Genomic DNA, 17423 nt, shown 5'->3' with positions numbered 1-17423 from the left:
TACTACTTAACCCTGCAATGAACAGGTCTAGTGATTCCAGACGCTCCCACCAACGGACTGTGGCCCAATTGCACCTAATTATGGATGACTTTGACTTGACCGATGTCTGGCACTTTCACCATGCTGACTGACCAACGAGAGGGTACCTGCATAAACACTGCCCCTGGCTCGTGGTTGAGCATAGATTATTGGCTGGTATCGCAAGACGTCCTGGCGTGGACTGTCTAAGCATCCCACTTACCACCAACGCTCTCTGACCATGCTCCTGTCCTGCTGGAGTAATTACTTCCAGACTGTCTCCCCCAAGCATTTTTGCTTGGAAACTTCTGCCTCCTGAGAGATCAGGTGTTCAGGGAAGATACTAGAATAGTAATTATGGAATACTTTGAGCATAAAGATAAAGAGAATATATCAAGGTGGTCATTAGGGGAGCATGCATTGCCAAACAGGCATGTGTCCTCTCTGCCATACAGGGAGAATTTACACGCCTGCAGCTGTAAATTAGAGACCTTGAATTACAGTTTTACACTGATCGCGATGTGCTCAGACTAGCAACTATTCGAAGCAAACTCTTTGATTATTAGGAGACTGCCCAACAGGAGTTGCATTATCTGGGAAGGGAAGCACGCACCAAACACTTTGGAGGGGGGGATAGACTGGACAAATTTCTTGCTGAGTTGCTTCGTAAGCCCTGGGAAAGCGACTACATCGCTGAATTGCAAGATGACAATTCAAAGGTACACGTTGGTACAGAATAGGTTCGAAAGGTCATGGGAGAATTTTTCTCCTCCCTATATAGAACTAGGCAGGACTCCTCTTCTTCGGATCTATTGGACTACCTGGACTTGATCCAACTATTGGGGCTTGAAGAGGGCCATAGACGATGTTTGGATGAACCATTCACAACTGAGGGAATTATTGGGGTAATAGAATTTGCCTCTTTGCTTGCCCCGCATCTATTAACGTACATGCGAAATCTCTCTCTTCGGTTGTTCAACCCCCTCTTTTCACGAGGTCCTCATTATCACTATACTTAAGCCTGGTAAGGACCCGTGGTATTGTGATTCATACCGTATCTTTGATAGAATTCACTTTTCGATGCCCTAATTACCCTATGATGATGTGCGAGTTAGCATCATATGACTAACTAATGCGGTTCGTATATGCACTTATGCTGAATTTACATTCTCACTCATTGCTTATATTCAAATGTATGTGTGACCATATTAGTTTCTTAGCTTAGCCTGTGTGCCACCATCTTGTGTAACTCTCTGTGCCTGCGGGCTCTGCTCGCTCATGCCCCTCCCGCAGGAATACAGAAATGTACTAAGACAGCAGTTTTCATTTCTTAGCTTACTGTGGCCGAAACTAACGAGCCCCCTTATCAGTAATATTCTCATGCCCGGAGACGCCGAAACCCAGCTCCATGGCCTTGAGTAGAGATAATAATGTATCCCTCGCAGGTGCAGATGCCTGCTCTATGAGAGCATTGTTTCATGGTCCGGGGCTCAGTAATTTTCCACAAGGGGCGTACCCCTCGTTACTGTATTGCATTATAATGTATTGCTGTGATGCAGAGAGTCAGTCCTCTCGTTCGCACTCCTAGGAGTGAGGTCGGACAGGGCCCTCTCATATGAGTGTTGTTTGGCCTAATAAAGACTTTTGTTTATTCTTCTCCACTGTCCGGCTGACTTCCTGTATAGCGACTATAGGTGAGTGCGGTAAGTCACTCGGGTGGATTTGAGCCACGCTTATCAGATGGCGCCCGAATAGGGACCCCGCGATAAGGATCTTTCTCACCCGTAAGGGGGTAGCAGAAGACCGGGGACCCGCTGGTCGGCACGGTGGGTCCGGGTACCCATCTGATGCCGAGCTTGGTTCTTGCAGCGCTGCCCCACCCTGCTGATCGGGAGAGGTCCCGGTTCGGATCTTACGCCGGGGTCCAGAAGGCGGAACTTGAAGCCGACCGTGTTGGTCCTGGCAGCCGGAGGTGGAGAACGGTAGAGGTCGGTGCCGCCTACGGAAGGTGAGTGGTCCACCTTTGATTGTTTCAGGAACGGGAGTGTTCCGGGAGACTAGGGTGTCTCCAGTGGTTTGAGGAGCCGGTGTGCTCCTAGGGCTAGTGTGCTCCGGGGAACTCAGAGTACGAGTTGGTGCTCTGACAGACTTGACGAGGGTGGGGACGTATTAGATGTCATTGGTGGTAGTGATCCGACCGGGTGGTACTGTGGTGAAGGCGTGGCTCATCGTGGGCAGACTCCGGTGCTTACCCTGAACTCCTAGTGTGGTGGTTCAGTGGAGGTGAGATCTGGGTTTCCCGCGGTAAAGTGCGCAACGATCCATAGTGCCGCACGGGCGGCGGATCTGTTCCCCGTCCTCAGAACAGTTAGTGTACTGTTCGGTCTGCGGTAGAGTCCAGGTTCCCCAGGACTTGGTCGACGGGCCTTGTCCCATATGGTAACACGTGTTTGGGGGTATTGTATATGTGTGTGCGTGGTTTTCTAATGTATGTCTATATGTGTGTATGAACGTGCTCGAGCTAGTGACTGGTTTGTGGTGAAGTGTTTTCTTTCGCACCGAAGTAAAGATGCCGTGTTTTAGTAAGTTACGATGCTTTGGATGCTGTTGTCGACCCTCAGATACTAGACTGGCCGAGAGCCAACCTGCACCCCCTGAAGGGACTCCGAGCTTTGACATGTATGTCAAACATGGACTGGTCCCGCTTTTGTTTGGAACTTTGTGGCACCGGTACACTGCTGATAATGTAGATTTACAATGGCCTTTGACGGGTTCTTTTGATGAGGCTAAATTGGACTACTTGCAGGACAAATTGTTTGCTAAGCGTAGCCGTCAGAGTATGTTCGACTCTTTGCGAGTGTGGCAGAAAGAGGCCAGGAAACGTAAGATGCGAGAGGAGAAAGAGGAGTATAGAAGGTCCAACAAGACTATGGCGCAGAAGGCGAGTGAGCAGATGGGAAATGAGAATGCGCTACGTATGGAGCGCTCAGATAGACTTTGTAGGTTGAAAGAAAATAAAAGTTATGTAGTGCGAGAGGACGACCCAGATGAGATGGAGGACATTTTAAATGCCCGACCCCCTCCTCCTTATGCCCCACAGCCCTTGTACCCCTCCTTGCCACTTTCGGCCCCTAGTAGTGCCGTTCCAGGTCCTTCAGCGAGTGCCCCCCAACTATCTCTGCCCTCGACACCCCTCGTTTCCCTACTCCAGACCACTTCACCTGCACCCTCACCATTTTCTTTAGCACTCCCTACTGTTTCAGCTAGTACCACCCCCAGTCAGGAGATGCTAACACCGAGTCGCGGCGCAGGTAGCGGATTGTTTTCACAGGTACGGAAGCTGCTTACACGCTCTACAGTTGGTTTAGATGAAAAAAGTATGGTGGCTAATCAGGCATGTCAATGGGCCAGGAATAATATTTATTCGTTCGAAGATATTTGGTCCACCATGAAAGATTTTGAGCCCTTGATGCAGCAGCACGCTTTGTGGCACATGTCTAATGTATTGATACCGCTATGGGAGCAGGGATATGGAGGTGTGGCTCCGGCGGTTTTACGAGATATACAGGCTGGAGCATATAGAACAAACACAGGAGTGAAAGAAGTGATGAGTAGTCTGCACGCGCTATTGCAATACAGGAATGAATTACCCTCTGTTGGTACACCCCACTTCCCAGGTCTCCACCCAATGCGCAAGGTGCACCCTATTTTTCATCCCGAGGTCCCCGAGTTGTTAGACCCGGTCACGAGGGCTGTTACAAGGAACAGAATTGATGCACATTTCCAGGAGCAATGGGTGTATACGCCATGGAAGAGAAGTGAGGTGTTGTCATTGAAGGCTCAGCTGCCGGATTCCAGAAAGAATCCGACCGCCTATTACAAAGAGCTTACGGAAGCGGCGTCTTCCACTGTGATGACGTTGGCCGATGTTGAATTGTTTTTCGGGCTTTTGGTCCCGGTTGATGTGTGGCGGCAAGTGAAAGGTACTGATCACGTGGAGGAGTTAGGAGGTACGTGGCAGGAGCTGCAGGATTGGGACAAGGAGCGCAAGCCAGGGGAGAAGCCGAAGGCTGAGATACTAGCATTACCAGGGCGGATTATTAAGTATATGCATTCTCTCATTCCCCCGAAAAAGGTAGATTGGGATAAGTTAACGGCTTGTAAGCAGAAAAAAGATGAGGCGGTCTCTGATTTCTTTACGAGGTTTGAAGAAACGTTTATGGATTTCAGTGGGCAGGATGTGTCACAAGATGGAGGGTTACGGCTCTTTGTTAATAGGTTTGTCACGAACTTATTGCCTGAAATATCAGCTAGACTGCAAGCGTCGGAGAGCACGTGGACAACGTCCTCTCCTTCGGGAATACTCAGTATGGCGCAATATTACGAGCATAGGGAAAATGAGAACAAGGACAAGCAAGAAAAGAAGGCTAAGGATTTAAAGACAAGGGTTTTGTTGCAGCAGGTGGCGAGAGGCAGAGGCAGGGGTGCAGGGCCGAGTCGCGGAGGCGGATTTGGGAGAGGTGAGAGCAGGGAAAGGCTGGGACCGAATCAGTGCGCAAAGTGCAAGCAGGAGGGGCACTGGTGGAGGGATTGCCCCCTGTTTCAGTCGAGTACTGGTGTAGGGCGCGGGCGAGGAAGAGGTGGTAGTGATACTGGAAGACAGGTGGCACGATCGGAAGGAGGCGGGAGACCGGGTGGAAATTATTTTGACAATAATACAAACAGGCAACAGTTGCAGAGTGGGGGTGGCCAGTACTATAACGATGATTACTCAGTTGATGACCTGACAGGGTTCTCCCACAACTAGGACAGCGTAGGACAGAGCCTGGGACCAGTACTTATGGAAGTTGATCAGAGGGGACCTTACGTCGAAGCTGACTTAATGGGGTCTCAACAAAAATTTCTAGTGGATACGGGTGCAATGAAAAGTTCAGTGGCTCGTTCTCGGGTCCCAGGGGCGGCTCTGTCTGGCAAAAATAATATATCCGTGGGCTTCGCAGGAACTCCGGTGATTAGCCCCATTTCTAAACCTCTCACGTTGACAATTGGCCCTTTTACTGTTGATTCACCGTTTTTATTGACATCAAATTGTGGAGAAAATTTGCTGGGTTTAGACTTATTGAAGAGATTGCATGCCACCATTTATTGTTCTCCGGATGGCGTGTACCTTACTCTAGGACCGAATGTTGCCCGCCCATTGCAGTGTTTTTCAAAGGATGACAAGTTACCACCTGAATTCCGAGGCATACCCGACAGCTTGTGGGCTGTCAGTGATACTGATGTTGGTGAAATGGATATTGCCCCGGTGTCAATTAGAGTGAAGGTGGGAGCCAAATTGCCCAGAGTTCCACAATACAGAATTCCTAGGGAGGGAGAAAAGGCCTTGTTACAAATAATACAAGATTTAATACGGTCTGGTGTAGTGGAAGAGACTGATTCGAACATATGCAACAGTCCTATTTTACCTATCCTCAAAAGGCGTTCGCCTGATGCTACTGATAATACTCCTGATGTTTATAGATTTGTGATTGATTTGCGACAGGTAAATAGAGTAGTAGAGCCACAGTACCCGGTGGTCTCGGACATTACAACAATATTGACAATGATACCCCCTTCGGCTAAATATTTCTCTGTCCTAGATTTGAAAAATGCTTTCTTCAGTATACCAGTACATGAAGAGAGCAGATATCTCTTCGGATTCTCATTGGCTGGCCGCAGCTTCCGCTTTAAAAGAATTCCTCAGGGGTACACTGAAAGTCCGAGCATATACAGTCAGGCTCTGAAGGCACAATTGGATGAACTGGAACTTCCACCTGGCAACGTCATGTTGCAATATGTGGATGATATCCTAATAGCATCAGACGACGAGCAAGGTTGTCGGGATGCTACTGTGAAATTGTTGCACCATTTGGCTACAAGGGGGCATAAAGTGTCCCTTCCGAAATTTCAATACTGTCGAACGGAGGTCACCTACCTCGGTCACCTCCTTTCGAAAGTGGGGAGGAGATTGACGCCAGAGCGCATAAAAGCGATCACTAACATGCAGGTCCCTAACACGCAGCGAGAGGTGCGCGCGTTTTTGGGCATAACATCGTATTGTCGCCAGTGGATACCTAACTATGCGTTACTAACAAAACCCCTATTGTATCTGACTACCAAGGAAGTGCGCGAGCCCCTACCCTGGACCCCCGCATGTCAAGAAGCGTTTGAGTCACTAAAAACGTCTTTGTGTTCTGCGCCAGTTCTTGGAACACCTGATTACCAGAAGCCTTTTGTTCTCTACGTGCACGAGGCGGAAGGTTGCGCGTTGTCTGTCTTAACTCAGTGTTTCGGGGGGAAGCAGAGACCTTGTGCTTACTTCTCTGCCATGCTCGATAATGTGGCAAGAGCGCTGCCGAGTTGTCTGAGAGCCACGGCGGCTGCTGCGGTTTCTATAAGACAGTCGGCAGGGCTCGTACTGGGATCAGACCTCACAGTAATGGTACCGCATGCTGTGGACATTTTGCTGAACAGGACACAGACGCAGCACTTAACTAGTGCTCGTCTTACGGGTTATGAGATGACTCTTTTTGCACCCCATGTTACGATCAAAAGGTGTGCTACACTGAATCCTGCCACCTTGTTACCTATCCCCACAGATACAGATACCAAAGACGATGACATACATGATTGTTTGTTCAGGACTGAAGAGGAGACAAAGGGGAGGGTGGTTCTGACAGACAGGCCCTTGGACGAACCAGATGGGGAGTTGTATGTGGATGGGTCATGTTTTAAATTACCAGATGGTACATCGACAGCAGCATATGCAATAACAACATTACAGACGGTGGTGGAGACTTCTAGAATACCTTACAATTCTGCTCAGGCTGCCGAGATTATTGCCTTACTGAGAGCATGTGAGTTGAGTGAGGGGTTGGATGTGAACATTTATACTGATAGCCAATACGCCTTTGGCGTGGCTCATAATTATGGGCGACTTTGGGCAGAACGGGATTCCTGACCTCTCACGGACAACGCATCCAGCATGGCCCACTGATATTACGACTGTTAACGGCCCTGACACTACCCAAAAGATTGGCTGTGATAAAATGTAGCGCACACAAGACAATAGTGGATGATGTAGGGCGAGGCAACGCTTTCGCCGATGAAACAGCAAAAGAGACTGCTAGAGAGAAATTACCACGAATGTTTGTGGCAGGACCAGCTAGATGGGTCCCAGATGTTCACATGTTTGCAGACACTGTACAGAGTGTCAAGAACATACAGAGTAAAGCGACAGACGAGGAATTGAGAGCGTGGAAGGATGGGCAGGGACGACAAGATGCGGATGAATGTTGGACGGATGTGACAGACAAAAGACGATGGATGCTCCCGAATGCGTATGTCCTTCCAGTAGTGACGATGGCACACGGGCCTGCCCATGTTAGTGCAAAGGGCATATGCAAACTGTTAGACCCAGTGTGGAGCAATAAGAATATCTCTAAATTGGCCACTCACCTGGTCCGTCAAAGCATGGTGTGTTTGAGACACAATCCTGGAAAGGGTACCCCTGTCCCAACTGGAAATTTTGCACCCCCCTCTTTCCCTTTTGAGGTGATTCAGATGGATTACATCGAAATGGAAAGAGTCAATAACTTGAAGTACGTCCTTGTAGTCGTATGCGCCTTTAGTAGGTGGGTGGAGGCGTATCCAACGAAAGACTGCACGGCCATGTCTACTGCAAAAATGTTGATAAAGGAGTATTTCTCCCGCTTCGGATTACCTAGGGTGATCTGGAGTGATAATGGCACGTCCTTTAATGCAGAATTAGTGAAACAAATATGTAAAGGTTTGCACATATCGCAGAAGTTTCATTCAGCCTTACACCCTCAGGCAGCAGGACTCGTGGAGCGGTTTAATGGCACGCTCAAGCTCAAGATGGCCAAAATATGTGAGAGTACAGGTCTCCGTTGGCCAGACGCCCTTCCCTTAGCTTTGCTTTCAACGAGAGTGACTGTGAATGCAAAAATGGGCGTCTCCCCCCACGAAGTGGTATTCGGTCGCCCGGCCAATATTTGGGGAGTGCCCAGGCCTAAATGTTTCACTGAAGTACCTTACCCTTTATTGACAGATTATCTGTATGCTTTGACTAAAGATCTTCGTTCTATTCATCAGCAGGTAGCAGACACTCTGAAGCCGTTGCCGGAGGGGCCTGGACACGCCATCCCCCCAGGGGACTGGGTCGTCGTCCGAAGATATCAGCGGAAGTCGTGCCTGGAGCCAAGGTGGTCAGAGCCACGCCAGGTGCTCCTCACCACCCGTACTGCACTTCGGATCGACGGCAGGAAAGCGTGGACTCACGCCTCCCATGTAAAGAGAGTCCCGCTCCCGTTGCCCTATGACCAATGGGTGCAGGATGGCATCGCTGATCAAGAGTGTGAGTCTATCCCGAGGTATGCTCCTTTCTCGGATGCTTCACTGATTGGAGAAGAGCGTAGCGGAATTGAGACTTCAGTGAGCTCTACTACTCCCCTTGTTACTAGTGAAGAGATATCAGAAAGCCCAGCGTTTGCCACAGATACACCTGCCTTGTTCACGGATCCTGAAGTGCCAGGGAGCACTCGCTATAATTTCAGGCCCCGAAAAAAAGTTAACAAGTAATAGTGCTGAAATTGATGGACTAGACACCGGAAGAAGGGCTTAGTGGATTTCCTGAATAAGAAGATTTAGTGGTAGGGATGGACTTATAAGAGCCCTGGTGTTTAGCCGAAGATTGTGTTCTTTGGGACTATAGAGTGGTGCGGGGCCCGAATTAAGTGCTTCCCTTGTTTCTGTATTGTTGAATAACATCGTGGGAAATAGGTATGGACGGTAAAAGCCTCCTGTGAGGCTTTGAAGGACACAGGGAGAAGATCCCTTTTTAAGGGTTGAAGAACCCCTCTGGCCGGTTGAGGATTGTCTGGGACTATTTTTCTAGTAGTAGTGTGATTTTTTAAATTTTTGATTTTTGATATTTTTGAAAGATTGTTCTACAATGTATCCCTTTGGGCGTCCCATTCCTGATGAGGAGCAGCCTTTTGCGGCTCCTCCGAGACCTGTGCCTGATTCCCCTTGGTTGGCCCTTCCACGGAAAGGAAAGATTGTAGTCATAATAATTGTTTTGATTGCCTTTTTAGTGACTCTCGGAATATTGTTTTTTCTAGACAAGGCTTACCCTGTCCATGTTTTCGCACCCACACCCACTGCTGTTCCTGAACACAATATGATTACTGTCGATTATGGTGAGAGAATGTTGCGTAAAAATTATAAAGAAAATGTTTTTATTAAGACTTTGCATCATGCACATGCCACTACCAACTTGACTGATTGTTGGGTTTGCGGGCTCTTACCCTCTGCTGCCTATAAGAAAGACAGATTCCTTGCTCTTCCTTTGACGCCAGTGAATAGTTGTGTGGGGTGGTATACTCTTATAGGTCTTGTTAAATACTTCCAGCAGCCAGATTCTCTGACTCCTCGACTACAGAATAGAGGGTGGACAATGACAATGCGAGTACGCCCTCTGCCCCCAGCTTCCCTTGGACGAATATATACTGATGGACGTTTTGACCAGACTTTCATAGAGACATGTGAGAAAAGGTTGGGCCGATTCCTGATACCAAATGATACTGACAGACTGAGGGACAGTTTCCTAAAATTGAACGCCACTCTCTCTTACAGACACCCTCCACAGAGTAACGACAGTTCCAAGTCCTTGATACCTCTGGCTGTGGTGGGTCCTCTCCCATTTTTCTGTATAGAGGGAAGGGGTCCCATAAAGGTTGGTAATAGCTCTTGTAATGTCACTGCTTCCATTCGCCTGCCCCTGAGCCCCTCTTTGATTGCCCCACCAAGTATCTATTTCATTTGCGGCGATAATGGATACCTATGGTTACCTGAGGGTTGGGGTGGGGTGTGCTATCTAGCCTACATGATTCCCCCTGTGTATGTGGCTCCCTCTGATTACCACAAAACTCATCGTCGATTTCCCAGTCCTCAGGAGCAGCCGCTAGAGCAGCGTAAAAGGAGGGAACTTCAGGTAGATGACGTCGACCAGACGGACACCTCGTATCAGCAATGGACTGATTTCTCTAAGGGTTTGCTACCTTTCTGGGGCCCGATATTTAACAGTAGAGCTATTAGACGACTGTCTAGGGTGATGGAAAAAGTGGTTCTGACTGAGGCTGACATTACGACTAACATATCTGTTGAGATTCAGGCTATGAGATTATTCACGATCCAGAACAGGATGGTCCTTGACGTCATACTAGCTGATAGGGGCGGGGCCTGTCGCGTCATCGGGACATCTTGCTGTGTTTATATCCCTGACTCCGCCCCGACTGTTAACTTGGCAGTACAAAAATTGCATAGATTAGCGACTGAACTGCACCAAGATAATGGGACATGGTCTCTACAAGGGTGGCTCTGGGGTGTCTTTTCTTCCTGGGGTTGGAAAATATTGATGGGTTTGGTTGGAGTGGTGAGTGTAATTCTGTCTTGCTGCCTTTGCATATATTGCCTCCCTCCATGTTGTTCAATGTGTGCTGCAAATATACGTCCGAAAAAGAAGTTACATGGTCAATATGCCACTTCTATGATTACTGAAATTCCTGCTGATGCAAGTTGGTTAATGTTTATTGCAGAAGATGTTCTAGATTGAAGACATAAAGTCCTGCCCCTAGAATGGATGTCGACACTACCTTTTGCAAATGAATGAGGCTATAGTTAGCCAATGATGCTAAAAGGAGGGCTGATAGAATTCACTTTTCGATGCCCTAATTACCCTATGATGATGTGCGAGTTAGCATCATATGACTAACTAATGCGGTTCGTATATGCACTTATGCTGAATTTACATTCTCACTCATTGCTTATATTCAAATGTATGTGTGACCATATTAGTTTCTTAGCTTAGCCTGTGTGCCACCATCTTGTGTAACTCTCTGTGCCTGCGGGCTCTGCTCGCTCATGCCCCTCCCGCAGGAATACAGAAATGTACTAAGACAGCAGTTTTCATTTCTTAGCTTACTGTGGCCGAAACTAACGAGCCCCCTTATCAGTAATATTCTCATGCCCGGAGACGCCGAAACCCAGCTCCATGGCCTTGAGTAGAGATAATAATGTATCCCTCGCAGGTGCAGATGCCTGCTCTATGAGAGCATTGTTTCATGGTCCGGGGCTCAGTAATTTTCCACAAGGGGCGTACCCCTCGTTACTGTATTGCATTATAATGTATTGCTGTGATGCAGAGAGTCAGTCCTCTCGTTCGCACTCCTAGGAGTGAGGTCGGACAGGGCCCTCTCATATGAGTGTTGTTTGGCCTAATAAAGACTTTTGTTTATTCTTCTCCACTGTCCGGCTGACTTCCTGTATAGCGACTATAGGTGAGTGCGGTAAGTCACTCGGGTGGATTTGAGCCACGCTTATCATCTTTAATCAGTACAGATAATAAAATCCATGCCAAACTCCTTGCCTCAGGCCTCCTCCCTCTACTTCCAACTGTGGTGAGGCCAGATAAGGTGGGTTTTGTGCCGGGTATGCTCACCTCACATAACCTCCGCACTTTTTTTGTGTTTCTTCATGCCATTGACCCCGCCTTACATGCAGCAGCAGTTTTTTTTAGACACCACTAAGGCGTTTGATTCCCTTGATTGACCATACCTCTTTGCCCTGCTGATGCGTTTAGGCTTGAATACCACCTTCATTAAATCAATAGGCCTGCTCTACTCCCTACCTATGACCTGCTTGAGAATCAGTGGTAACAACTCTGACCCCTTTGACCCGTCTCTGAAGGAGTCATGCATATCGGGGCTGGCATTCATTCCTCACGGAATATTAGTGTCATTGTATGTGGACAATGTCACCTTATCTGTCAGGGACCTGCATGTCTATTTGAGCCCACTTATCAGGGAGTTCTTTAGATTCGGAGGGATGTCAGTGATTGAAATTAACTGAGCAAAGTCAATTATTTTCCCCCTACTGTATGTACCTCCCCAAACTTACTCAGAGTTCCCCCTGGTCAGGGCTGATAGCCCTATCAAGCATCTTGGGGTGTGGCTCAGCAGAAATATTGATGAGCTATGGAGGAATAATCACAGCTGTCTGCTAGCTTGGCTGGATGACAGACTCGAGGGCAGGAAACAACTTCCTTTGTCCGTGATGGGCCACCTGGCCATTACGAAAATGATAATTCTCCCTAAATTTCTCTACCTTTTCATTAATATACCACTTCCTTTGCACCTTCACTTCCCTTGACAAATCAGATCTCATCTTATCTTCTTGGCCTGGGAAGGTGGTTAGCCACGCATAGCTTGGGAGATCACGACACTCCCCTTTGAACAGGGCGGCCTAGGTGCCCCTCACATGGCCTTATTATATTTCCGCGCACATGCCCAGTTTGCCCATTATTGGCTGTTTCCTATTCAATCCCTGGCCCACACTGCCCCTGAATGTGATCTCATGCCCCCTTGCCCTTTGCAGATGGCACTTTTCCTGCCTCCTGAGCGTCCATGGGAACAAATTGACACTGTGGCGCGTACGGTGTGAGCGTTTGGCGAGCAGCGGCACAGGGCCCATGACGAGAGTCTCTTAGCCCCATCAATGCCAATTATTGGACACCCCTTACTACCCATTATTAATGACCCCAGGACATCTGCTAGATTGCGTAAGTTAAGCCTCACAACTATAAGTGAGATCTACCCTGAAGGCGCCTTTCTTCCACTGCAGGGTGCCTTGCCGGGCGGTAATACTACCTTACTAGATACACTCGCATACTACCAATTGTGCATTGCCTTCAGAGAGCTCGATACCTCGTTTCTTAAGGCCCCACCTACATGGAGATGTTTCTAACCTCCCCATCTCCTCAGAGACTTGTTACAAAATTATATGCTGCCATGCAGAATTCAGCGCCTATACGCACTCCCACGAGCAAAAGCGCTTCGGATGTTGACAATACCCTCCCACTGACGGATGGCCAGTGGCACTACTGTTGCACCCAGTCGCATGCATTATCCCCTAACGCCTCCTTCTTATTCATTTTAAATTCATACACCCACTGTATCATACCCTCATGAGACTGTTCAAAATGGGACTGTGCACAGACACACAATGCAGCTGCTGCCACTTGCCAGCTTCGGGTTTTTTACACCTTGTTTAGGATTGCCCTGGAATCTCCAATGATTGGACTGAATTTTTAGTATGCTTGCAGAATGCTCTCCTCGTGTGGCACTGTAGGGTTATGTTCAGGAGGTGCCGTCTGAGTGGCGCAAACTGGCAGCACTCCTCCTTTTGCTTGCTGAGCGTAGTGTAGCGATGAGGTGGTGGTGAAGTGTGTTACAGCTTGCAGCAGACTGGCTTAAGGACGTCACCTATTGCCAGCAGGGCTGCCTGGAAACAGAAGCCAGCCCTGGCAAACTGGGAGGGGGGCGCGGCCGAGCTGCTTGTTAGGGTCGGTTTCGGCCGATTTTGTTACAAGGGGCCGATATTGATGACCCCCGGTAACATAAATGGCCACTATGGGTCAAAAACCACCCCCACTCTGGCGGCCCACAGGGGAAATGCCTGGTGCCGCTACGGCCAGTCCAGCCCTGATTGACAGGAGCAGCTTGCCGCCTTTTGCAAACTCGTGCCCGTTCCTCCCGACCTAAAGACATTTGGCTCTGAATGGTGGAATATTTACGTTCTCGTGCATTCACGACTGAGACATCTGCTATAGAATCTGAATCATTAAACCGCTCTATTGATATTTGAACAAAACTTGTCTTGTAGCGGCTCTCCATTATACGGGCCTAGTGATATACTGATTGATGTGACATTACAGAAATCTCCACCCAAAGTATGAACATTGATGTATGATTTGTTGAGTGGTTGTGCTTTTCCCTTTGTCTTCTCCCCCCCCCCTTTTCTATGTCTGTACCCAACCATATCTCCTCCCATGTAATGCAACATTATGCTGAAAGTACAGTTTTCGTTACTGTTGCTGAATACTGTAACAACTGTATTATTATAAAAACTCAATAAAAATAAAATCTTCACCTGTAGGCCTTCTTCTATTTCAGCACAGGTCCTCTCACATACCACTCTAATGCACCTCAAAACCGATCCGCACCAACCCCAATTCTAAAAGTAAGGGGTCCCACACACAGCTCTGCCAGTGAACCACAGACCTCCTTTGCTGAGCCTCATTCTCGGCCAGCATTGCCTGTTCACACTAAAATAAATGGGGAAAATAAAGAAGGATTCTAAGTAAGTCGCATGAGTCAACTCGGACATTCCACTTCATACTTGCTGTTCATTATGGGGACTGGAAGAGCGGGCTGGAGAGGCAAAGACGGACCATAGAGGGACCACGGCTAAAGCACCACGGGGACAGTGGCGTGACAAAACTTGAGGGGGTGCCTGCAAAGTAGACTGAGGGGGCCCCCTCCCTGACCCACCAACTACCACTTTTGCTGAAGGGGATCCCTGGAACTCGGGCTCCCCATACTTTGGGGACTGCTGGGGCTTATGTTACACCACTGCACTGGGATGGAGGACAACAGGCAGCGGGCGCCTGGGAAAATGCACTCCTGGGATTGGTCCAGTCATTCGAACTAACCAATTCCAAAGTAAGGGGCGTGCCACACCTTAAAGTCATAAGGGGAGACTAGCAGTAGCAACGGCCATTAAGCTGACCACAACTTTGTCCCACCCACGCCTAACTAGATAGAGGTGTCACAGTGTTGTAGGATTGGGATAAACATGTGGGATAGCTCCATTGAACAGCAACAGTATCACACCTGGATGGAAGGTAGGGCGGCACAGGGAAGAGATATCAGAAAGGTGTCCTTGGGATGCCTCACAGCAGGACACCAAAGAGTAAAAGGAAGAGCCAAAAAGGGGTTCGCTGCAGAGCGGACATGGCACATGCAGCCCTACATGGCCTGACAGAGCTACACATGTCACACTTTGGCAGCAAGAGAAGCCTAGAAGCTCCGAACCTCAGGGGGTTTCAATGACAAAACCACCACCTCCCTCACACCAATGCTGACAAAGTTACACAGAAGCCAGTGTAACTTTTTGGTGCCCACCAGGCTCAATTCAAAGCCCTGCCCATAACCCACAAGACTGAGTTTGGGTATCTACTCGATTATTGGAAGACCAGACTGAAATAATCAATCCGACTAAAGCCCTCTGCTAAGACTGCCTTGCGGTATATTGAGAATAGTCTGGGGAGACTATAACAACAAAGAAGCTCCTCTTGAGAAATCGACTCAGAAAAGACTCGACTTCCCTTTACCTATTTTAGGATCATTAACTTAAAGACATTGGAGATCAATAACTAGTACCATAGGCCTTAGAAATGGTTGTCAGACTCATTTTTTTGCTCCAAAATGGAAAGTGTCAACTGCAAAACTTCACAAAAAATAAAGGTTTTAAAAATTGCCTATTAGAAACCAAAGTTCTACTGGTTCACAAATTGGCAGTTTGAAAAATAAGTTGTATTTCTCCATCTAAAACAAAAAACACACTTACTTGAGCAGAAGTGTGGTGAATTATATATATTGAGGCAAACCTTCCGGTAGCGTAAACTCTCAAACTCCGCAGTATCTGATTCTTACTCCTCAAAACAATTTTTTTACTCTTGATATTTGTGAATATGGTGAATTGTTCACTAACACGCATTGAAAGAAAGTATTACAGTCTAACACAGTGATCAGGAGCTTTATCGTGCAGCGTTGTTGGTAATTACTTCTTACTTCAGTTTATTGTGACATTCACCAATTGCTAGTGAATATTCAGACCTTGTATAAGACACAAGTTACAGTCGATGAGTACAAATAAATAATCCAACCACAGTGGCCAGCTCTGGTTACCCTGCTCACAGTGAGTGTGTTTATTAACTGTCTTCCTAGTGGGCAATGCTTGAGATAAGGGGTTCTGCTTCTTTCATTCTCCATCCCTCGATTCTGCTGTCTCCACCCACCTTTGGAAAATTCACAACAAGGCACAGTGTAGACTTCCTGCAAGGAGTTTATGGTATGAACATTTAACATCCTACAAAATGGCTGCAGAGGGCCAAGAAAGTTTGATTAATTACCATGGGGTTTAAAAGGGGGACCCAACAGCCATACTTATAAAATGCGCATTTCTATCCTTCAAAAAAGGACTGGCCGATATAGAAAAAAATAACAGCATTTTCCTAACTATATGCCACCCCTTCCCTTACTCTCCCTGTCCTCCTGCCTCTCTCCTCATCATCCTTTCTTGTCCTTACTCTCCTCTTCTATCTTTCACTTGCCATCTTCTCTCTCCCTCCTCACTGCCTTTGCTCTTCCATCTGCCTGTGTATGCCTTTCCTTCTTATAATTTAAATATCACAATATCTATGAGGTGCAGGCTAAGCTGTTCACAGTCAGTTTTCAGCTGTGTTTTTGAACTAGGTCTTGGAAGTAAGAAATGCCTAGATATACTTCATCTCCCCCGCCCCTTTCTTCCTTTGATTAAGCATCATAAAGTTACCAGGCCCTATTTTGTCTTTATTTGTCCAAAACTATATGGTTTGCCAGAACATGGCAGTTATCATGGACGTGCTTGAAAACCATGCATCTATGTAGAGCATCTATCTTCTGGGCTCTACTTTAAAGCAATTGTAGGCATAGTGTGTACTGTATAAGTAGGGGTAGCGTTCCTACAATAAATAATGTTTTCTTTTTTTATCTGAATCAAGGAAGTTTCTCATTTTGGTCAGAAAAAATAACTTTTTATAATATCGATCAGCTTGTGTGGATTTAAGATAATTGTGTATTCCTGAACAAGTGATACCTAGCTTGAAATGTATTGAGATGTTGTGTGTTTTAATATTAGGTATGTGGAACTTGTTTAATGGAACATTTTCAAGTGTTGTTTAAATCTCTTTGATAATGTCTAATTTCACACAGATCAGCAGATATTAAAGCTTTGTGCACCAAGGAACACAAGCATGCAATTAGTGGGTTTTTCACAATTAACATAAGAGAAGAACCACTGGAATAGCACTTGTTACCCAGACTTTTGCATGTTGTAAATTACAAACCATATAATGTGTTGACCTTTACGATGCTTTGTATTACATCGTTTTACTGTTATCACGCAAAAATGCTGGTAAGTACTGACATATTTATGCATACATTTTCTCCACCTGGTTAAACGGGGGAACCACTACCCTCCCCCCCCCCTCGTTTTTTGTTAAAACTATAAATATGTGTGTATTTACTTTTTCCCTTTTTAAAATGAGGTGGGCAGCCTCCCTATACCCACGGTTGCAACTATAAAGTTAGAGGTAAGAACTAGTTTCCATTGGAATTTAATTTTTTGTTCTGCTAGTTACTTTGGTACAGTTTGACAAACCTTGGTGAAATGTTCCCAAAAAA

At 47.1% G+C, this 17423-nt stretch overlaps 1 protein-coding gene across 2 annotated transcripts in view; it reads right to left on the bottom strand.

Annotated features, from left to right (window-relative positions):
* LOC147665606 (sodium/calcium exchanger 1-like) overlaps window positions 1-17423 on the bottom strand; it is a 459980-nt gene that overhangs the window by 192620 nt on the left and 249937 nt on the right. The window lies entirely within an intron of this gene.

This window comes from Lissotriton vulgaris, unplaced genomic scaffold, assembly GCF_964263255.1.
Source record: "Lissotriton vulgaris unplaced genomic scaffold, aLisVul1.2 SCAFFOLD_705, whole genome shotgun sequence".
NCBI lineage: Eukaryota > Metazoa > Chordata > Amphibia > Caudata > Salamandridae > Lissotriton > Lissotriton vulgaris.
The sequence above is the reverse complement of the archived record's forward strand: the minus strand, read 5'-3'. Positions and strand labels throughout refer to the sequence as shown.